At 48.1% G+C, this 21,428-nt stretch overlaps 10 non-coding genes across 10 annotated transcripts; all 10 read right to left on the reverse strand.

Annotated features, from left to right (window-relative positions):
- Positions 1–4,289: 4,289 nt before the first annotated feature.
- On the reverse strand, positions 4,290–4,363 carry TRNAT-AGU (transfer RNA threonine (anticodon AGU)). The gene has a single exon. It is a non-coding gene; the product is annotated as a tRNA-Thr (tRNA).
- An 84-nt stretch (positions 4,364–4,447) lies between these two features.
- On the reverse strand, positions 4,448–4,521 carry TRNAT-AGU (transfer RNA threonine (anticodon AGU)). The gene has a single exon. It is a non-coding gene; the product is annotated as a tRNA-Thr (tRNA).
- Positions 4,522–4,605: 84 nt separating this feature from the next.
- TRNAT-AGU (transfer RNA threonine (anticodon AGU)) lies at positions 4,606–4,679 on the reverse strand. The gene has a single exon. It is a non-coding gene; the product is annotated as a tRNA-Thr (tRNA).
- An 84-nt stretch (positions 4,680–4,763) lies between these two features.
- Positions 4,764–4,837, reverse strand: TRNAT-AGU (transfer RNA threonine (anticodon AGU)). The gene has a single exon. It is a non-coding gene; the product is annotated as a tRNA-Thr (tRNA).
- Positions 4,838–4,921: 84 nt separating this feature from the next.
- Positions 4,922–4,995, reverse strand: TRNAT-AGU (transfer RNA threonine (anticodon AGU)). Its single transcript has one exon. It is a non-coding gene; the product is annotated as a tRNA-Thr (tRNA).
- An 83-nt stretch (positions 4,996–5,078) lies between these two features.
- On the reverse strand, positions 5,079–5,152 carry TRNAT-AGU (transfer RNA threonine (anticodon AGU)). Its single transcript has one exon. It is a non-coding gene; the product is annotated as a tRNA-Thr (tRNA).
- An 8,286-nt stretch (positions 5,153–13,438) lies between these two features.
- TRNAT-AGU (transfer RNA threonine (anticodon AGU)) lies at positions 13,439–13,512 on the reverse strand. The gene has a single exon. It is a non-coding gene; the product is annotated as a tRNA-Thr (tRNA).
- Positions 13,513–13,596: 84 nt separating this feature from the next.
- On the reverse strand, positions 13,597–13,670 carry TRNAT-AGU (transfer RNA threonine (anticodon AGU)). The gene has a single exon. It is a non-coding gene; the product is annotated as a tRNA-Thr (tRNA).
- An 84-nt stretch (positions 13,671–13,754) lies between these two features.
- On the reverse strand, positions 13,755–13,828 carry TRNAT-AGU (transfer RNA threonine (anticodon AGU)). Its single transcript has one exon. It is a non-coding gene; the product is annotated as a tRNA-Thr (tRNA).
- Positions 13,829–13,912: 84 nt separating this feature from the next.
- TRNAT-AGU (transfer RNA threonine (anticodon AGU)) lies at positions 13,913–13,986 on the reverse strand. The gene has a single exon. It is a non-coding gene; the product is annotated as a tRNA-Thr (tRNA).
- Positions 13,987–21,428: the final 7,442 nt, after the last annotated feature.

Here is a 21,428-nt window from a genome sequence, read left to right on the forward strand (position 1 = left end):
TTCTGGCATACATACATCCACAACATCTTTGTACAGTTTCTTTCGTGTGACATTGCTTAGATACTGTAATGAGAACCGTGCCGCGAGGAACTCGTAAGAGAAGACAACTTCTCGCAGGATGCCTCGTACTTTCGGCCCATCAACCCGATCAGACGACACAATAAACGCTGGCATAACGTCACATAATCGCATTTGAATCACAGTACGTAGGAAAACATTACTTTGCTCTCGTATAAAGAGAAATCTGGACACTACCTGTTTTAGAAACAAATGCGCCAAGCCCACTCTGCCACTTTTCACTGACCGGAATAAATTTGTACGGTTTGTACGTTCCCATGTTGATCCCCATATATACACTGCTAGCACCCTGTAGAGTGTTTGAATGCTTGCTCTCGTCGCACACAGTACTTGCAGAACGTACCAAATCTTTGCTACAAGAAAAAAGGTTACATAATGTTGACCTTGCAAATATAGATAAGTGTCTCCCTCCAAATTTGGTCGATTTTTCTTTTATTTGTTCCGCTTCATTTCTCCAATAATCACTAGTTTCTTTGTAGTGATTTAAAGGCACCCCGAGGTATTTCGTTGATGAAACCGTCCACTGCATGCTTTCAAAGACGTCCGGGGTATCGTCCCAATCCCCATGCCAAAAGCCCAAAGATTTGCTCCAGTTGATAACGCTTCCCGTCACTTTACAAAAACTCTTCGCCACACTGATGGCATTCCTGACACTTTCTTGGTCAGAACGGAAAACTGCAATATCGTCAGCGTACGTAAGTAGCTTAACCTCGCTTGTGCTCAACCTAAAACCTTTTATTGCACTCGATGACATGATTTTCGAACAGAAAGGCTCCAGGTAAAGCGCTAATAGTAAAGGAGACAAGGGGCATCCTTGCCTAACAGAGGACTTTATCTGGAAACTGGCAGTTAATGATTTATTAATTTTATTGCTGCTAGAAATGTCTGTGTAACACATTTCTATACCTTCTGATAGGACCTTCCTGACATTAATGTGCTCTAGAATGTTCAAAAGGACTTTATGCACAACTCTGTCGAATGCTTTCTCTAAATCCAGTTGTAGCATGGCGACCTTCCCGCAGTACGCATCACAGCACTCCAGGACGGTTCTAGCCACGTGTACGTTTGTTACAATGGACCTTCCTTTTATGCCGCAAGTCTGACGCAGCTCCACAAGCCTGGTTATAGCACTTTGCAGTCTCCTACCCAAAACTTTAGCTTAGATCTTGGGATCCTCTGTTTTTGGAAAAAGTACAACATGGCTCTGGCTGAAAGAAGGAGGCAACTTCTTTGTTCTGTATGCCTCCTTTATTACGTTATGCAGGACAACTGCTATCTCCGTTTTAAAAGCCTTGTAGAATTCTGAGCCAAAACCATCAGGGCCCTGGCAATTTCCCTGCACTCAATTCATCGATTGCCCCTCAATTTCTGCAACGCTGATTGGTGCTTCGAGATTCGTTTTAACTTCCGCTTGAAGTTTTGGCATGTGTCTCAAGAAATCGCTTTGAAAACCTTCCACAATCTGTGGTTCGTGGCCAACTAAATCCCGATAATAATCAACAAATGCGCGACGTACAGTTCCTCGTCTTGCACAACTTCATCTCTGTACATTATCGCTTTTATTTCGTTGCGCGACGCATAGCTTTTTTCATCTGATAGAGCGCGTATGGTCGGGGTTTCACCCATAACCCTTTTTTCAGCACGCGCTCGTACAACTGCTCCCCTGTACCTTTCTGTATTATTAATTTCTAGTTTGCTTGTAATTTCTTTTATTTCTCTGGTAAAGTTACCCGGGGCTGTAGCTTCTTCATTCAAATAAAAATCAAGCTGGCTTTGGAGCTCAGTTTCCTCTTTGTTTTGCTTCCTCCGCAATGCCCCGGCTCTTTCGATGACTGAGATTCTTGCGTTTTCCTTAAGATGTTCCCATGCCTCCGCATAACACTCCGGTTCATTTGCTAGTAGGTCTCCAATTTTTCCTTTTGTTTCCTTCATATATATCTCATCATTGAGGAGTTTAACATTGCGTTTCCACAGCTGCCAGTTAAATTTCGCCAGTTTCCTCGGACACACAGCCAAACTATGGTCGCTAATGGAAACGTTTTTAATGTCATACTTATTGCAGACGGGAGCCAAATCTGCCGAAACATAAATACGATCTAATCTAGCGTGGCTGTCCCCCTGGGTTAACCGAGGCAATGTGCCATTTGCCAGGAAGCACCCTACATCTTCTAACAGGTGACCTTCAGTCAGCGCATTTAGTACTGACACACTCGCATCTCGTATCGGTGCATCTCTTGTCCTGTCTTCTACTCCAGATACGCAATTAAAGTCCCCCATCATTATAATTGCCCTGTCACAATTCAGATAATGTTCAACACTTTCAAAAAAACAATCTGCGCTCACTTGGTGCATTTGGGGCATGTAAACAAACTATTCGGAACTTCTGGGCTTGCAACGTTATGTGACATACAATAAGTCGTCCAGTGTCACACGCGTACATACTATCAACAGATATGCCTGTGGAGTGCTTCAAGAACAATGCACAACCACCAGCTGTACCTACTGCATGCGCAACGCATACCTTGTAGTACTCCCTAAAAGGTTCAACCATGCGGTTTGTTCCTTCCTGACTTTCGATCTGCGTTTCCTGTATGGCAATTACGTCCAGTTCATTATCCATAAAAAGTCGACTCAGCTGGTATTGTTTTCTCCGTGTCGACAGGCCCCGCACTAAGAGTGCCTACATAAAGAGGCGTTTGGAGAGTAACAGCCATTTTTTTATAAACACAAACCGCATAATATCCCTTGCTTATCACAAGACGGCAAAACACTCACATTTCTATAGAAAATCCCAATCGTTCCAGCCATTTTGATTAGAATTTAGACTTCGTCGTGAAGACGTCAACGCACTGTCTTTCCGGTCCCTTCCGCTGATAGTGTCCCGTTGGAAAAAAAGAAGGCTCGACAGAAGGCTGGAGCTGTATTTTCGGTGCGGGTTTAAATGTAGTCCTTCGATGGGGTGTCTTTTTCACAGGCGGCTCATCCGTTGCATTCTGGTCTGTCTTGTACCCTTCTTTGCCGTCCTCATGGAGTCGTTTAGGTGCAGGGCTGCTGGTACTTGCCACAATGACGTCTGTAGTCTCAGGGCTTTGCTTGACACTCGCGCCAGGTGCAAGGTATTGGCTCGTTGGAGCGCCCATCGCCAGTGTGTCTACAGCCTCTGTTGAAGCGATGGCTGTGTCTTCCGCAACAATGACTGCAGCCTTTTGCTTCACATGTGACACGTTTACTGCACCAATAGTTCGCGAGCTGTCTGCCTCGGGGGTAGTTTCAGCCTCGTCTGCCTCGTCCATTAGATGTTCCGTCGACAGTTCATCGCTTGCTTTGAATCCGGCCACGTTTGCGTAAGTTCGCACGCAGAAGCTTTCATCGTGGCCATATCGCCGACATTTGGCACAACGCGGTACCCGGCAGTCGCGCTTGATATGGCCTGTGGCATGTCGCCTCAAGCACAGCGGTGGGCGTCCAAGCGCAACGAGTAGAGCCATGATTCCTGCAACCCGCAACTGATGGGGTAAATCTTCTAGAGAGACACCAGGCTTGAGCTTTAGACCAACCGTGCGCGTAGACGAGCCTTTGCCAGCTATTCCATGCACTCGCCAGCGCTCCTTGTAGATGTCGCTTGCTTTCCCGTACGGTGCCAGAGCAGAGCGCACTTCTTCGTCCGGAACATTATGTAGCACCCAGTAAAGGTTGATGCGCACTTCTTGATTTTCGGGGTCAACCACAAGGCACCGTTTCTCTTTGACCAGAACTTCCCCAATTTCTACCATCCTCTTCGTAGCTTCTGCACTTCCTGCAGCTTCTGCAGTAACGGCCCAAACATGGTTCATCTGGAACGCCCCAAAAGCTATCACTTCAGGAAGCACTCCGAGATGGACCAACGTGTCCCGAAAGTCTTCTACACGGTAAGGCCTGGCTTTCAAATCCCCGTGAAGAAAAACAGTATCCGCTACAGACGCACCTCTTGGCAGCGACGGCAGAATAACTTGATAGTCCAGGGCTTCCTCAGCAAAAAACCTGTTTCCGCGGCCGGACTGGGCCGCTGATACCGCTCCGGCGGAGCACATTCCACACGCGTCCGTTTGCTATCACGGCCGGAAGTAGAATTCCTAAGCCACGGCGCCATCGAAGTGCGCTCTTTCGCGCGTTCAACGCAATCGCCGGTATTGTCCTGTGAACCACAGAAAAACGGTAAAAGAAATGAATCAAGGCACCGTTGAGATTCGAACTCACGATCTCCTGTTTACTAGACAGGCGCTTTAACCAACTAAGCCACGGCGCCATCGAAGTGCGCTCGTTTGCGCGTTCAACGCAATCGCCGTTATTGTCCTGTGAACCATAGAAAAACGGCAAAAGAAATGAATCAAGGCGCCGGTGAGATTCGAACTCACGATCTCCTGTTTACTAGACGGGCGCTTTAACCAACTTAGCCACGGCGCCATCGAATTGCGCTCGTTCGCGCGTTCAACGCAATCGCCGGTATTGTCCTGTGAACCATAGAAAAATGGTAAAAGAAATGAATCAAGGCACCGGTGAGATTCGAACTCACGATCTCCTGTTTACTAGACAGGTGCTTTAACCAACTAAGCCACGGCGCCATCGAACTGCGCTCTTTTGCGCGTTCAACGCAATCGCCGGTATTGTCCTGTGAACCATAGAAAAACGGCAAAAGAAATGAATCAAGGCACCGGTGAGATTCGAACTCACGATCTCCTGTTTACTAGACAGGCGCTTTAACCAACTAAGCCAGGGCGCCATCGAATTGCGCTCGTTCGCGCGTTCAACGCAATCGCCGGTATTGTCCTGTGAGCCATAGAAAAACGGCAAAAGAAATGAATCAAGGCACCGGCGAGATTCGAACTCGCGATCTCCTGTTTACTAGACAGGCGCTTTAACCAACTAAGCCACGGCGCCATCGAAGTGCGCTCGTTTGCGGGTTCAACGCAATGCCGGTATTGTCCTGTGAGCCATAGAAAAACGGCAAAAGAAATGAATCAAGGCACCGGTGAGATTCGAACTCACGATCTCCTGTTTACTAGACAGGCGCTTTAACCAACTAAGCCACGGCGCTTTTTTTTTTTTTGTTTATTTCCAATGTGACAACACAAAATAGAGAAACCAACACAAAAATGTTAAGTGCGCCAACCAGTAGCTTGTTGACGCGACATTGCTAAAAATGTTTTAATGACACTAGGTCATTAAGTACAGGATACCATGTTGGCTGTTCGTCCTGGGACTGGTACACATCTCGGATATAGGCAATGCTTTCAATGAAGTTTTCTCTTACCGATCTTATAATAGGATCTGCATGTCTGACAGCCGTTCTTGTTTTCCACATGCTATGCATGCTTAATACCATGAACATGTCATAGGGCACACCCCCATCATTGTTAACCGCAAGAAAGTTAATTCCATATGGTGTGAGGGGCAAATCTTTTTTCAGCGTTCTCTGGAGGACATCCCAATGAAAAATTGAATCTAAACAGTCTAGGAATATATGTGTTACTGTTTCTGGCTTGCGGCATAAAATGCAATCAACTGACCCGGGAAGAAAAAAGCCCTTTTCCTGCAGCCAGGGTTTGACTGGGAGCGTGCCACTATGGAGTTGAAAAAAGAAAGTTTTCACAGACGACCGAACCGGCATTTTTTTAACTCTCTTTAAAACATCCTTACCCGGACCGACAGAAAAAATGGCTCGATATAAAGGTACTGGAAGCATCACGTCACGGAGATCTTTGTACAATTGTTTCTTTGATACTATAATGAGATAATCAAAAGAGAAACGTACTCGAAGAATCTTGAAGGCACTTACAACTTCGCGTAGATACCCGCACAAGCCGCTTCCAGTAACGCCACACGATGACACAATAAACTCGGGGAGAACATTCTGCAGTCTCACTTGAAGCACTGCTCGTAAAAATGGGTCATGCTGGTCCCGCAAGAAAATAAACCTTGAGACAATCTGCCTCAGAAAAAGATGAGCTAAGCCAAGCCCTCCTGCTTTCAGTGAGTGAAATAAGTTGAGACGACTTGTGCGTTCCCATGTTGAATTCCATACAAACGATGCAAGAATTCTATGGAATTTCTGCGCACTAGTTCGTGACATAGCGAGCACCTGCAACACATACCAAATTCGCGCAACAAGGAACGTATTGCAAATAGTTGACCTGGTAAATATGGATAAATTTTTCCCGCCCCATTTCGTAGTTTCCTGGCGCATTCTCTCAGCTTCTTCTCTCCAGTATTCTGTAGGCTCATCATACCAGTTTAAAGGTGCTCCTAGGTATTTTGTAGGAGAGACTGTCCACTGTAAATTTTCAAAGACATTGGGCTTCTCATCCCAGCTGCCATGCCAAAAACCCGCGCACTTCTCCCAATCAACAGCGCTTCCAGACATATTGCAATACGTTCGAGCTTGTTTAACAGTTTCACGGACACTTTCTTTATCTCCACAAAAGACGGCTACGTCATCCGCATACGAGAGAATTTTCACTTCACTGCCCATTAAACGTAAACCGCGTATTTTCTCATTGTGTATAACTTTTAAGCAAAAAGGCTCCAAGTAAATTGCGAAGAGAAGTAGAAGCATAAAACAAGGATGCCCAGCTTTGTAACTAAGCCACGGCGCCATCGAAGTGCGCTCGTTTGCGCGTTCAACGCAATCGCCGGTATTGTCCTGTTTTTTTTTTTAATTTATTACTGGTTTTTCTCAGAACGTGCAGGTTACACACATTACAGTATCCCAATTGCAATACTAACAAAAAGAAAAGAAAGAAAAGAGTCACACCGTACAACAAAGCCGTTTGCTCTGTTGGACAGGCGTTGTCAACTTAAGATTCCTTCATGGCTGTAAGATGTTCTAGCCTCCACAGCCATTCCGGAACACATTGCTGTATTTTCTGTATTTCTATAAATCGCGACATACATTCTCTGAAATAAACGCGAGCGGGCCTAGCGTCAGGATCACAATAGTACCCTGCCATACGAGCCCGCCATATACAGTGGAGAGCGTTGAACATAATAAAATCATATGGAACCCCGTAATCATCCTTAATTGACAAATACCTTATCCCTTGGGGGTCCACCGGTAACTCTTTTTTCAGGGTTCGCTTTAAGATGTCCCAGAAAAAAAAGCCCTCCCAACATTACAAGAAAACGTGATCTATGGTTTCCTGCTTTTTGCAGATCAAGCAATGCGTTCCCTATGGCACGATGCAACCTCGCTCTTCCATGATAGTCTTCACGGAGAGCGTTCCGGTGTGAAGCTTTAAAAAAAAAAGGTTTTTACCCCTGATGGCACCTCCATGCGTTTTACCCGTTTAAGTACATCAAGTCCTGGCCCTCCACTGTAAATGGCTCTGTATAACGGCACTGGGAAAACAATGTCGCACACACCTTTATACAATCTTTTCCTTTTCACTTCGCAAAGGTATTCCATGGAAAATCGAACAGAAAGAAATCTTACGCTCTCGACCACTTCCTTAAAGTAGCCACGAAGTGGTCCGGTAACGCTTGCCGTACTAACAACATGTGCCGGCAAAGCGCCGCTCAACCTGAGCTGGCATACGGTGCGCAGGAAAGGATGGCGCACATCGCGAAAAAACAAGAATCGGTTTACCAGTTGTCTAACAAAAAGATGAGCCAAACCCACACCCCCGTCCTTCACTCTTATAAACAAATTTGTTCGGCTGCACCTTTCCCACGTTGACCCCCACATGAAAACAGCAAACACTCTGTGCAGCCTTTGCACATTTGCTCTCGAGCAATACAACGCTTGCATGACATAATATAACTTGGTGACAAAAAACATATTACAGACTGTCGCCCTTGCAAAAATAGACAGCTTCGCACCCTTCCATCTGTCCGCTTTTTCTTTCATTTCATCGGCTTGGCTCCTCCAATATTCATCGCTACTATTGTAGCTATTGAGAGGAACACCCAGATACCTCGTCGGTGTTTTGACCCAGTTGAGGTTCGCGAAGTTGTCCGGTGCAGACACCCATTTCCCGTGCCACAGGCCTAGGGATTTGGCCCAATTTATTCTACTACCCGTGGCATCACAGAAATGTTTCACTACCGATACTGTTTCCGTTACACTTGGTTTGTCTGTGCAACACACTGCAATGTCATCTGCGTATGCGAGCAACTTCACCTCTGTCGCTGCTAATCTGAAACCACGTATTTTGTCATTTTCGTTAATTACTACACACATTGCTTCTATATAGATGGCAAATAACAGCGGACTGAGGGGACAGCCTTGGCGTACTGAACGCATGATGTTAATGGGGGCCCCCAGAGACTTATTGACAATTAATCTTGTTGTGCAATTCTGGTACGCCAAGGCCATGCCCTCACTGATGATGGAACCGACATTAACATGATCCAAGATGGCAAACAAAATAACGTGAGCGACACAATCGAACGCTTTTTCCAAATCGAGCTCAAGAACTGCAACGCCACCATCGGTGACGTCACAGCACTCGAGCACGCACCGCATCTGATGGATGTTCGAAAAAATGGACCGCCCCTTGATGCCGCAAGTTTGGTGGTCTCCGACAATTTCCTTGATGACGCTTTCAAGTCTCGCAGCTAAAATCTTCATAAAGATCTTGTAATCAATGTTTGTTAGTGATATAGGTCTATAGGATGACACGAATCTGAGTTTGTCTGTTTGATCACTCTTAGGGATTAGTATTGTGTGCGCTTTTCCAAAAGATGGGGGCAATAATTTCTTCTCGTACGCGTCATTAAATACATCTGCTATCAATGGGGCCAGTTCTCTTTTGAAAGCCTTATATAACCCCGCACAGAGTCCATCAGGCCCAGGCGACTTGCCCGAGTTCAAATCGCCGATTGCCTTTTCAACTTCGTGCTCGGTAATGTTGCCTTCCAATCGTTCTTTAGCGTCATCTGCCAGTCTCGGCATCCGCTGAAGAAAATATGCTTTGAAACTCTCTACATTCGCGGCCTGAAATGCAAAGAGCGACTGGTGGTACTGAAAGAAGGCGCGACCTATGCTTTTGTTGTCCTCAACAACAACCCCGTTTATTAAAATCTTATCGACATGGTTTCGCCGTCCGTGCGCCTTCTCGAGTCCAAGCGCCCTTTTTGTGGGCGTCTCCCCCGCCGCTAATACATCTGCTCGTGCTCGCACAATGGCACCTTGGTAACGTTCTATGTGGAACTGTTCAAGCTTTTCCTTGACGCTCCGCACATCGTCTTTGTACAGACCAGGCTCTCTGCACTCAAACGTTATCAGCTGCTGAAGTAGCGTTTGCAACCCCTTTTCTTTATATTTCCTCCAAACTTGAGGCAGCTTGACCTTTCTAAGGCTTTCATTTTAACTTTTTGTTTAAAACATTCCCACTTTTCACCTATTGTTTCAGCTGCATCTTCGCGTATTTCATTAATGGCATCCCGTACTGCCTTTACAAAAGACTCATCATTTAATAACAAGGTATTCATTTTCCACATCTCCCAATTAAACTCATGTTTGCGTTTCCCTATACCGACCTTACATATTACGAGACAGTGATCTGAGAACGATACGGGCACTACAGAATAACCGTGGCATCTTGGAATTGTATCCAGCGAAATGTAGATTCGGTCCAATCGCGCATGGCTACTGCCCTGAAAACGTGTAAAAGTCACGTCACGCCCCCCTTCCAGACACTCAAAAACGTCATCGAGTTCATTTTCACTAATTAGTTTTGACAAGACTTCACTGCTTCTGTCACGCACACCGGCATTATTGGCTCTGTCTCTAGCGCTCATTACACAATTGAAGTCTCCTAACAGCATAACGCGCTTATCGCATCGAACATACTGGGAAAGGTTCGAAAAGAAACGGGCACGCTCTTCTACTGAATTGGGTGCATATACGCATATGACGCGGAACTGAAAACCGCACAAAACAATATCGCAAAAAACAATCCTTCCAGACTGACAAGAAAAGGTACTTTGAATCTGCAGTCCAGGCAGTTTCTTCACAAAAAGAATGCACCCCCCAGCCGTGCCTAACGCATGGCTTACCACCGCAAAATACCTAGTCGTGAAACGGCGCACCATGCTCCCGGTCTCCTCCTCCCCGTCAACCTTAGTTTCCTGGACGGCTAGTAAGTCGACATCGTGATCAGTGACCAACCGTAGGACCTGACTTTGCCTACGACTAGCCGCCAACCCTCTCACGTTTAAGGTGGCAATATTAAGGGACGGTATCTGAGCCATGTTGAGCTAAAGTGAAAAGTAGGCCCGGAGCATGGTGCTTACCGTTCACGACTAGCCCTCGGCTAGCCGCCTCCGGGACCTCCCGGTTTCCCGGCGTTGCTTGTGGACGGCACTTTGTCCGCAGGCTTTCTCTCAGGTGGGATATTCGGCTTTGGTTTCAAGCTCGTGCGCCTCCCAAGAGGTGTGTTTGTAGGCGGCCCTTCGTTGGTGCTAATCGCACCCTCGTTCCGGTCCTTAGTCTGGTCGTGGGGTCGCTTAACTGGGGCACCAAGAGTCGCAGTCCGGTCGCCATCGTGGACGGCCTCGTCCTGCTGCATCGCCGTCTCGCCGTTGTCGAGCGGGTCTTCACTACTGCTCCGCGTAGACTGGCCCATAGCGGTTGCGACCTGTACCGTCCCACTCGGCTTCAGGGTAGTCTCAGCCACCTTGCTGTCTACGGCCAAACTCGTCGTCTCACTGGCTGTCGCTGCCGGGACCATGTCTAGAGTTCCTTTGGCAGCGTCCTCCGCCTCGGCCACGTCCATGACGTGCTCTGCCGCAACGTCACAAGTTACTGGGCCTGTTACGGTCGCATAAGATCTTACGCAGTCAGCGTCGACGTGGCCGAAACGTCTGCATAGAGAACAGCGGGGGACTCTGCACTCACGGCGGACGTGTCCCGTGCCGTGGCAGCGCAGGCACTGCATCGGTCGACCGGGCACGACGACCAAGGCCAACTTGCCGCCGACGCGGATCTGATGGGGCAGGTCCTCCACTTTCATGCCGCTTTTCAATTTGAGAATGACGGTCCTGGTGGTTGAGGTCTTCGTTGCCATGCCTTCGACGCGCCACCGCTCCCGGCTCACCTCCTCCACCTTGCCGAAAGCCGCGAATGCCGTTCGGACCAACGTTTTTAGATCTCTTTCAGTTTGCAAGCTCCCAACGAGCCGCGCACGAGAAAGCGGCCCCCTTCCGTTTCCACTCACCATGCGGCGCTGCGGTCACTGTCGGCCCGGAGAGCTCGCGCTCGGCAGCGGCTGTGGCAGCCATCTCCGCCGGATGCGCAGAATTCAAATTTGTTGGCCTTTTTTTAGTTGTCACGTAGAAAGTGAATTCAGTCTCATGGTTAAATAACTGTTTGGCTTGAGCAGTAAGGGTAAGATAAAGAGCAGGCTGAAGCAAGATCGCGAAAAACTGCGATCGTTTACTTGCTTCGCGCTTTATCAATCGCATCGTATTTGCGATGTTTATCCTGGATAGTTTAGTGTCTGTTGGCGTAACGCTATCAATAGTTCTTGTGAATAGTTCACGAACCATAAAAGGCGATTTAAAATAGCCATGTTCCGTTCTGTTTCTAGAACAGTCACGAAATTCTGCGCTCTGTTACCGACGTACGGAGCACAGCACAGAGAGCAGGGTTTTTCACGTTCACTTTGAGCATTTATTCAAGTGCACACAAACAAACACTGAATGCAGACACACCTGGTGCGAAACACGGAAGGAATGCCTACAGAAGACGAGCTTTCTTATTTGCAATGGTGACTTTTTCTCTGCTTTCCAGCCGACGATTCACATCTCTCGTGTGGAAGTGCTTGCGTGTAACTATGACAAAATTCAACACCTTGCATGTAAAAGAGGCCATATGCTCTGCACATCCAAGCCGCGCAAGGTTTCTCAATTCCAACTCGTCCAACACCTCCCAAAACATATCCGCGGAAAGTGGGCCTTCTTTCAATGAAATTGAAACTGCTCTGTTTACAATATTTGTAAACTCTAACATCTTTTTGGTAAGGTGCTTTAGGCAGCCTTGCTTGAAGCTCCTGTACACCGTGAGGTTTGAGTGACTGCCAACAACTGACACTGGAGAGCTGATATCCTCTATGCAGGAAGGGCATGTTGTACTCTTGCTGAGCTTATGCACCACATAGCCCGAAAAGTAGTAGGAGGTGCTTTCATCTACTTCTCCCTTGGAGTAAATGTGGTCACTGCCACTGTGCTGGGGCAAGTCATTAGGTTCAGAGGCTAACTCAAGACTTCTGGATTCAATCAGGTCATGCAGGTGTGCTTGCTTACAGCGGTGTGCTTCTCTCGATTTCTTCAGTGTGTCTTGAACACCTACAAGCACAGCACTCGGTGCACCCTCCACACTTCCACGAAGACCGGTCTTTATAGGTGTGTACAGACTAAGCAGTCGGAATATTTGTGTGAAATTCACGACTGTACCACACAGCGTAAACACGCACACGTGAAAAAAACCACTGCTTGCTACTTTGACAAGGCGGCTGCAGCGGCGGCGACGATAGGGATGGACCGGGCCGGTCGGGCAAACACTGGGGCGAGCGCCACCGCGCGGCAGGAAAGAGAAAGGCGACACTCCGCGCGCCGGAGCTTTCAAACTGAAAGAGATCTAAAAACGCTGGTTCGGATGTCTTCGTCGGCAACGCCGTGCAGCAGCCAGTGAAGCCTTAGCTTCACCTGTTGATCCTGCGGGTCAACGATGACGCACCGTCGTCCCTTCACTTGGATAATAATAATAATATTTGGGGTTTTACGTGCAAAAACCACTTTCTGATTCTGAGGCACGCCGTAGTGGAGGACTCCTTAAATTTTGACCACCTGGGGTTCTTTAACGTGCACCTAAATCTAAGCACACGGGCGTTTTCGCATTTCGCCCCCATCGAAATGCGGCCGCCGTGGCCGGGATTTGATCCCGCGACCTCGTGCCCAGCAGCCCAACACCATAGCCACTGAGCAACCACGGCGGGTGCTTCACTTGGAGTTCCTTAAGGTCCAGAAGCCTTTTTGTGGCAGTCGCATCGCTCAGGGTCACTGCCCAGACGTAGTTGATCTGGCACGCCCCTATGCATACCACATCAGGCAGCAGGCCCGTCGGCAGAAGGGCGTCCCGGAAATCTTCCACCTTATAAGGTCTGGCGCGAACATCACCGTGCAAAAAGACGGTGTTAATCACCACTTGTCCTTTAGGCAGTTGCGGCAAAATAAAGGCATACTCCTTATCGTCGTTTGTATTGTTTCCGCGGCCAAAAGTGGCCGCTGTCGCTGCTCCACTGGAGCCCATGATTCTGCTGACCGCTTAGCTCGGCTGCCGGAAGCAGAATAACCATAGAAAAACGGCAAAAGAAATGAATCAAGGCACCGGTGAGATTCGAACTCACGATCTCCTGTTTACTAGACAGGCGCTTTAACCAACTAAGCCACGGCGCCATCGAAGTGCCCTCGTTCGCGCGTTCAACGCAATCGCCGGTATTGTCCTGTGAACCATAGAAAAACGGCAAAAGAAATGAATCAAGGCACCGGTGAGATTCGAACTCACGATCTCCTGTTTACTAGACAGGCGCTTTAACCGACTAAGCCACGGCGCCATCGAACTGCGCTCTTTTGCGCGTTCAACGCAATCGCCGGTATTGTCCTGTGAACCATAGAAAAACGGCAAAAGAAATGAATCAAGGCACCGGTGAGATTCGAACTCACGATCTCCTGTTTACTAGACAGGCGCTTTAACCGACTAAGCCACGGCGCCATCGAAGCGCACTCGTTTGCGCGTTCAACGCAATCGCCGGTATTGTCCTGTGAACCATAGAAAAACGGCAAAAGAAATGAATCAAGGCACTGGTGAGATTCTAACTCACGATCTCCTGTTTACTAGACAGGCTCTTTAACCAACTAAGCCACGGCGCCATCGAAGTGCGCTCGTTTGCGCGTTCAACGCAATCGCCGGTATTGTCCTGTGAACCATAGAAAAACGGCAAAATTAATGAATCGAGGCACTGGTGAGATTACACTCACGATCTCCTGTTTACTAGAAAGGCGCTTTAACCAACTAAGCTACGGCGCCATCTTTTTTTTTATTGCCGGTATTCGACACAGTATACTGCAAAAGTACACAAAATATATAGTGCGCCAGAAGGCACAAGTGGCCTAACTGCCACTGAGGCCTAGCGTTGTTATCTTTAAAATTGCCGGAGCTCTACGAAAGGCGTTGACAAAGCCTAGACAGCCACTCAGGAACCTCTGTTTGCGCTTTCAAAGTCTCCAGGAATCTGTGTACGGCTTCGCGAAAATACATGCGTGTTGGTCGCGCGTCCGGATCACAAAAATAGCCAGCCATTCGGGAGCGCCATATACTGTAGAGGCCCATCAGCATAGTCTGGTCAAAAGGGACGCCATCCTCATTATCGTTTGGTAGGTACCTCATCCTGTGAGAGTCTAGCGGTAATTCTTTTTTAATGGTTCTTTGGAGCCCGTGCCAGAAAAATACTCCTTGCCAGCAATGAAGAACAACGTGGTCTATTGTCTCAAGCTGCTTGCATATAATGCGGTGGGAACCGCACGGTAGAAATAAACCCCTTTCCTCTAGAAAGGCCTTAACAGTTAAAGTTCCAGTGTGTAACTTGAAAAAGAAAGATTTGGCTCCCGGCGATATCTGCATTTTTTAAACTCTTTTTAAAACATTGCCACCTGGGCCTCCAGAATGTATGGGCCTGTACAAGGGCTCTGGAAACAGCGCGTCACAAACATCCCTGTAGAATGTTTTCCTTTTAACGCTACTGAAATACTGCATCGAAAAACGTACGCTTAGAAATTTGACACTTTGAACAATTTCTCTAAAAAAACCACAAACACTTCTTGAAATACATTGCGTTGTAACAACATACTCAGGCAAAACTTCGAGTCTTTGTTGACACACGGTGCGCAGGAATGGGTCTCTAACGTCACGAAAAAATAAAAACCTGTTTACAATCTGTCGCACAATCAAATGTTCCAGTCCTAAACCACCGGCCTTCACCTGCCGAAACAAGCTCGTGCGGCTGCACCTCTCCCATGTGGACGCCCAAACAAAGACAGAAAATACATGGTGCAGCTTCTGCACGTTTACTCGGGCACAATGTAGCACTTGCATTGCATACCACAACTTACTAACAAAAAAAAATATTGCACACCGTAGCTCTTGCGAAGACAGATAGATGAGCGCTTGTCCATCTGTCCGCTTTTTCTCGCGTCTCTTGCAGCTGCGCTCGCCAGTACGGATCAGTGTATCTACGAAATTGCAGCGGCACTCCCAAGTACATCGGAGGCGTTGTCACCCAAGCCACGCTGGCAAAAGTGTCTGGGGTTGAAGGCCATTCTCTATGCCAAAATCCCAGGTGCTTATCCCAATTCACCGGACTTCCGGTTACCTCACTCAAGCACTGCACTCTTTCAGCTGTTTTACTAACACTTTCCTTGTCCCTGCAAAGAACTGCAACATCGTCTGCATACGCAAGCAATTTCACTTCGGTTGCTTTTAGTCTAAATCCATGAATTTCATCGCTTTGTATTATGTTCAGACACAGTGCTTCAATATATATATCAAACAACAGAGGGATGAGGGGGCAACCTGGGCGCACCGAACGTCGTACGTTTATTGGGGCCCCCAGCAACTTATTAACAAGTAGCCTCGTAGTGCAGTTACGGTACGCCAAGCTCACTCCCTCCCGGATGACCGAACCTATATTGATGTAGTCCAGGATGCAAAACAAAATACAATGTGGTACACAATCAAAGGCATTTTCGAGATCTAATTGTAGTAGTGCGACACGTGCATATGTGGCGTCACAGCATTCAAGTACGCACCTCGCCTTGTGAATGTTGTAAATGATGGAACGGCCTTTGATCCCACACGTTTGATAATGGCCAACTATTTCGTCTATAACACTCTGTAATCTGCTGGCAAGAACCTTCATGTAGATTTTGTAGTCTACGTTTGTCAGAGTGATAGGTCTGTATGACGATACCTGCTTGAGTTTATCTGCTTTGTCGGTTTTCGGAATAAGTACAGTATGGGTGACGTTCCGAACGACACAGGTAAAACATTTATTTCATATGCCTCATTGAATACCGCAGTCAGCAATGGAGCTAGTTGTTGCTTGAAAGTTTTGTAGAACGCTGCACTCAAGCCATCAGGCCCAGGCGATTTACAAGGGTTTAAATTATTTATTGCACGCTCCATTTCTTGCTCGCTTATGGCCGTTTCCAGTCTTGCTTTTCGTTCCTCGTATAGTCGTGGCATCGCCCGCAGATACGATTCTTTAAACCGGTCCAGTTCGACATAACACAAATTGAATAATGCCTGGTAATACTCAAAGAAAGCTTGCCCGATTTCTCTATTATCTGTTGCGGTGCGACCCGCCCATTGTACATCAGTGACATGGTTCCTTCTTGCGTGCGCTTTTTCTATCCTTAGCGCCCGTTTTGTGGGCGTCTCCGCCACGGCTAGATGTTCAGCTCTCTCGCGCGCAAGCGCTTCACGATAGCGCCCTTCATTAATTTCTAGTTTTTGTTTTATTTTCCTAACGATGTCCATGTATATTCCCGGTGCCTTGCATTCCAGAGCTAATAATTTTTCTAGCATAGACTTTAACTGCGTTTCCTTTAGTTTTTCTTGGTACCGTATGCAGCTCGCCCTTTCAATTCCTTTTATTTTGATCTGCTGCTTGCACAGTTCCCATTCCTGGCCCAATTCATGTATTCCCCCTCCAGTGACTTTACTAATTTCTTCCTCCGCTCCCTTAGCGAATTCTTGATCATTGAGCAGGTTGTTGTTTAACCTCCAAAGATCCCACTGAAAACAGCTGCTTCGTTTTTTTGCACCAATGAAACATTGAACCATGCAATGATCCGAGAAGGGCGCGGGCACTACGTCATAGCCATGACACTTTGTGACCAAACATGCAGACACGTAAGTCCTGTCGAGCCGGGCGTGGCTGGTACCTTGGAAATGAGTGTGCTTAACTGGACACCTGCTCCCCAGGCATTCTCCCACGTCCTCTAAAGCAAATTCATCAATTAATTGAATAAGAATGGCAGTACTACTATCCCTGAAAGTACGCGCACTAGTTTTGTCATCGGCGCTCAGAACACAATTGAAGTCGCCCAACAGAATGAGCTGCCTTTCCGTGTTCAGGTGTTGCTCAGTAAATTCAAAAAAGTCAGTCCTCTCGTCAACTGCGGTGGGTGCATATATACAGACAGCGTGCCATTCAGTAGCACAAAAAACGAAATCACAGACAAGTCCTCGTCGTGAAGGAAGTGAAACATGCGACTGAAGAACTAGTCCAGGCAGTTTTTTGAGAAACATTACACACCCGGCAGAAGTAACAACTGCGTGATTGACAACGGCGTAATATCTAGACGTGAAACGCTGCACCATGCTCTCAGTCTCTTGTTCCCCTTCGACCTTTGTTTCTTGTAGACCAAGCATATCGATATCTTGGTCAGTTAGAAGGCGCCGCTCATGACTCTGCTTTTTCTTTGTGGCTAAGCCTCGCACATTTAGGCTGGCAACTTTAAGCGTTAGTACAGAAGCCATTTTGCTGTGGTGATAAGAGGCCGAGAGCATGATGCTTACCTTTCGCGTCCAGCACGTCGCTAGACGCTTTTGTTGGTGCCGGGGTCACCTGTTTGGCGAGGTGGGCCTAGCTGCAAGGCCTGCTTTTCGGCGACTCTCGTTTCCGACCTTACATATGGCTTTGTTTTGAAGAGTGGTCGTCCCTTTGTGTCGTTTTCGTCGGTGGCTCCTCGCTGCTAGCGGCCGCCGCCTGGCCCGTTTCGTTGCCGCGTTCGGTGTGCGTGCGTTTCGCTGTGCCGGTGACGCTTGACGCTCGACCGCCGCTCTTGTCAAGGGGCTCCTGGCTGTTCCCTGTTTCAGATGCGTCCGGCTCTGGTGCCCTCTACACCAGTCGCCCTTCCGTCTTCTTTTCCTTCGCAGCGTATCGTTGCCGTTTCTTTGCTTTCTTTGGTAATCGGTTCTTTTCCTTCTCCCTCAGTCAGCGAAGACTTTGCCGTCGCTGCAGGCTTCTCGTATTCCCCGGCTCCTTTTGCAGCTGCTTCCGCTTCGTCAACGTCCATGATGTGGTCCGCCGAATCTACCGCCGACGCAGTTCCTGTAGCCACTGCATACGTCCGTAAGCACTCCACCTCACCGTGGCCGAAACGTCTACATTTCGAACACCTTGGTATCTTGCATTCTCGGCGTACGTGGCCCGTGCCGCGGTAGCGCAAGCACTGCATCGGCCGTCCAGACACGACTACGAGGGCCAACTGTCCTGCAACTCTTATCTGTTGCGGCAGGTGCTCTATCTTCATACCAGGCTTCATCTTTAGGAGCACGGTTCTCGTGGTTGAACCCTTTTCGTGGATGCATTGAACACGCCAGCGCTCACGAGTCACTTCAGTGACCTTACCAAACGCCGTAAGCGCCAGCGGCCACGCCATGAAGCATCCAGTTGAGTCGAAGCTTCACCTGTTGGTCCTCTGGGTCCAGGACAAGGCACCAGCGCCCCTTGACGTTCAGCTCCTTGAAGGCGAGAAGCCGCTTCGTTGCTTCCGCGCTGCCTAAAGTCACCGCCCAGACGTGGTTGATTTGGTACGCCCCCAAAGCCACACGTCATAGAGCGTACCGGTCTTGGTCAGCGCGTTTCGGAAATCTTCGACTCTAAACGGTCGCACTCTTGGGTCTCCGCGCGAAAAAACCGTGTTCAAAACAACACGTCCGGTGGGCACGGTTGGCAAAATAATCTGATACTCGCTATCTTGAACTTCTTCAGGACTGTTTCCGCGGCCGCCGAAGGCTGCAATCGCCGCTCCGCTGGAGCTCATGATTCGCCGTCCGTCACGCTCGGTGGCCGGAAGTAGAATAAGCCAGCGCGCCATCGAAGTGCGCTCTTTTGCGCGTTCAACGCAATCGCCGGTATTGTCCTGTGAACCATAGAAAAACGGCAAAAGTTATGAATCAAGGCACCGGTGCGATTCGAACTCACGAACTCCTGTTTACTAGACAGGCGCTTTAACCAACTAAGCCACTTTTTTTTTTCTTTATTGCCAGTCCTCGACAAGTCACCACAACACACATTCCTTAAATGATATACACAAAAACGAAAGAAAAAGTAATGAATACAAAAACCGAACAAGAAACAGTAAAGTACACATTCGTTGCCGTCCGCTACTGTGGCATGACATTGTCGTATTAAAATTCCTTGAGCACTGCCAGGGGTTCAGCCCTCGGCAGCCACTCAGGAACAGGCTGTTGCAACTTGTGCACTTCTACATATCACTGCATACATTCTCGGAAGTATACACGCGCCGGTCGGCCATCCGGGTCACAATGGGTAGCCCGCCATTCTTGCGCGCCATAAACAGTGGTGGCCCGTAAGCATGCTAAGGTCGTACGGGAATCCTTCGCCATCATTTACTGCCAGAAACCTGATTCCGTGTGGATATATCGGTAACTCCTTTTATGCGAAGCATATTACTAGAGCTCAACCCAGCTCCTCAGGCGCGGCGATGTCGCCTTCAATGACCTTCACGCCATATCACGTGACACCGTGACGTCACGACAGAGGAGAAACGGAGCTCCAACTCGCACCGTCGCTCGCGGCGTCGCGGCGGTATATAAGCAGCTGCGCTTGTTTCTACGTGGCTTTGGCTCAACTCTTGCAAGATGGGCTGGGTGGGAATCGAACCAGGGTCTCCGGAGTGTGAGACGGAGACGCTAGCACTGAGCCACGAGTACGATGCTTCAAAGCGGTACAAAAGCGCCTCTAGTGAATGCGGTTTTGCATTAGAAACGAGCTGTTTCTAAGGCTCAGGCGTGCGTCGCTTGCTCAGGCGTGCGTCGCTTGCTCAGGCGCACATTTCGTTGCCGCGCCGAACGCTGCGTTGCTCGACGCTCACCGCGTCCAATGTGGGGCGCGTAGTCATTGCGCCGTAGCCCATTGTCTTACACCCTTTGGCGGGTCGACGGGAACGCTGTCGCGTTCCACTCTTGAAGGCGAAGCAGAGTAACGCATGAGTTGTTTCTTCGTCTAGCCGAACCAAATATAGCCAAGCAACAGCAGTTCACCAGGCTAAACAGTGGTTCAACAACTATAATAAAGGCTATATGCTTCGCATCCTGGGCTTAACCTTAGCTAAGCCACAGCCATTTTTTTAAAGTCCTTTGCAACACGTCCCAGAAAAAAAAACCCTCCCGAAAGTGGATGAAGACATGATCTATGCTTTCCGGTTTTTTACAAATAAGGCAGTGGGTTCCCCATGGCATGTAGAACCCACGTTATTCCAGGAAGATTTTAACAGGTAAGGTACTGGTATGTAAATTAAAGATGAAAGATTTCGTGGCTGGTTGAACTGGCATCATCTTCACCCTTTTCAATACGTCTAGGCCTGGGCCTCCACTGTACACGGCTGTGTACATGGGTACAAGCAAAACACTATCACACAAATCACGGTATAACTTTTTCCGTTCTGAGCTCCACAAAAATTCACTTGAAAAACGAACACGTAAAAAAGAAACACTATCAACTATTTCCCGAAAGAAACCACGGACCGATCCTGGCAGTATTTCGGTACCTACTACAAATGCGGGAAGTGCTCTTGACAGCCTCATTTGAATCACGGTGCTCAGAAATGGGTCATTTGTGTCTCGAAAAAGAAAGAACCTGTTCACCAGTTGACGCAAGAAGAGGTGCGCCAACCCCAGACCGCCATCCTTCACTCGTGGGAAGAGATTATCTCGGCTGCATCGCTCCCAGCTCGATGCCCACACGACAACAGCGAACATGCGGTGCAGTTTATGCACATTAATACGAGAGCACTGTAGGACCTGCATTACGTAGCAGATCTTTGTCACGAGAAACACGTTGCACGCTGTAGCTCTCGCGAATATTGACAAGTGACAGGCGTTCCATCGGTCGACTTTTCCTTTTAGCTCCGTTGGCCGCTCCTTCCAGTACTCGCTACTGTTCTTGTAGGCATCAAGGGGTGCGCCAAGGTACTTAACTGGCGTCGTGACCCAATTTGCGTTCGAAAAGTGGTCTGGTGTAGACGCCCATCTTCCATGTCAAAACCCCAAGCATTTCTGCCAGTTAACGAAGCTGTTAGTGACGTTACCAAACTTTTGACGATATTAACAGCATTCAATACACTTTGTTTGTCTTTACAGCACACAGCCACATAGTCAGCATATGCCAATAGCTTCACCTCTGCTGATTGAAGAGAAAAGCCCTTAATATATTCATTTTCGATGATGGCCTGACATAGTGTTTCTATGTAGACACAAATCAGGAGTGGACTGAGCGGACAAC

This window comes from Dermacentor variabilis, chromosome 6 (assembly GCF_050947875.1).
Source record: "Dermacentor variabilis isolate Ectoservices chromosome 6, ASM5094787v1, whole genome shotgun sequence".
NCBI classification, from domain to species: domain Eukaryota; kingdom Metazoa; phylum Arthropoda; class Arachnida; order Ixodida; family Ixodidae; genus Dermacentor; species Dermacentor variabilis.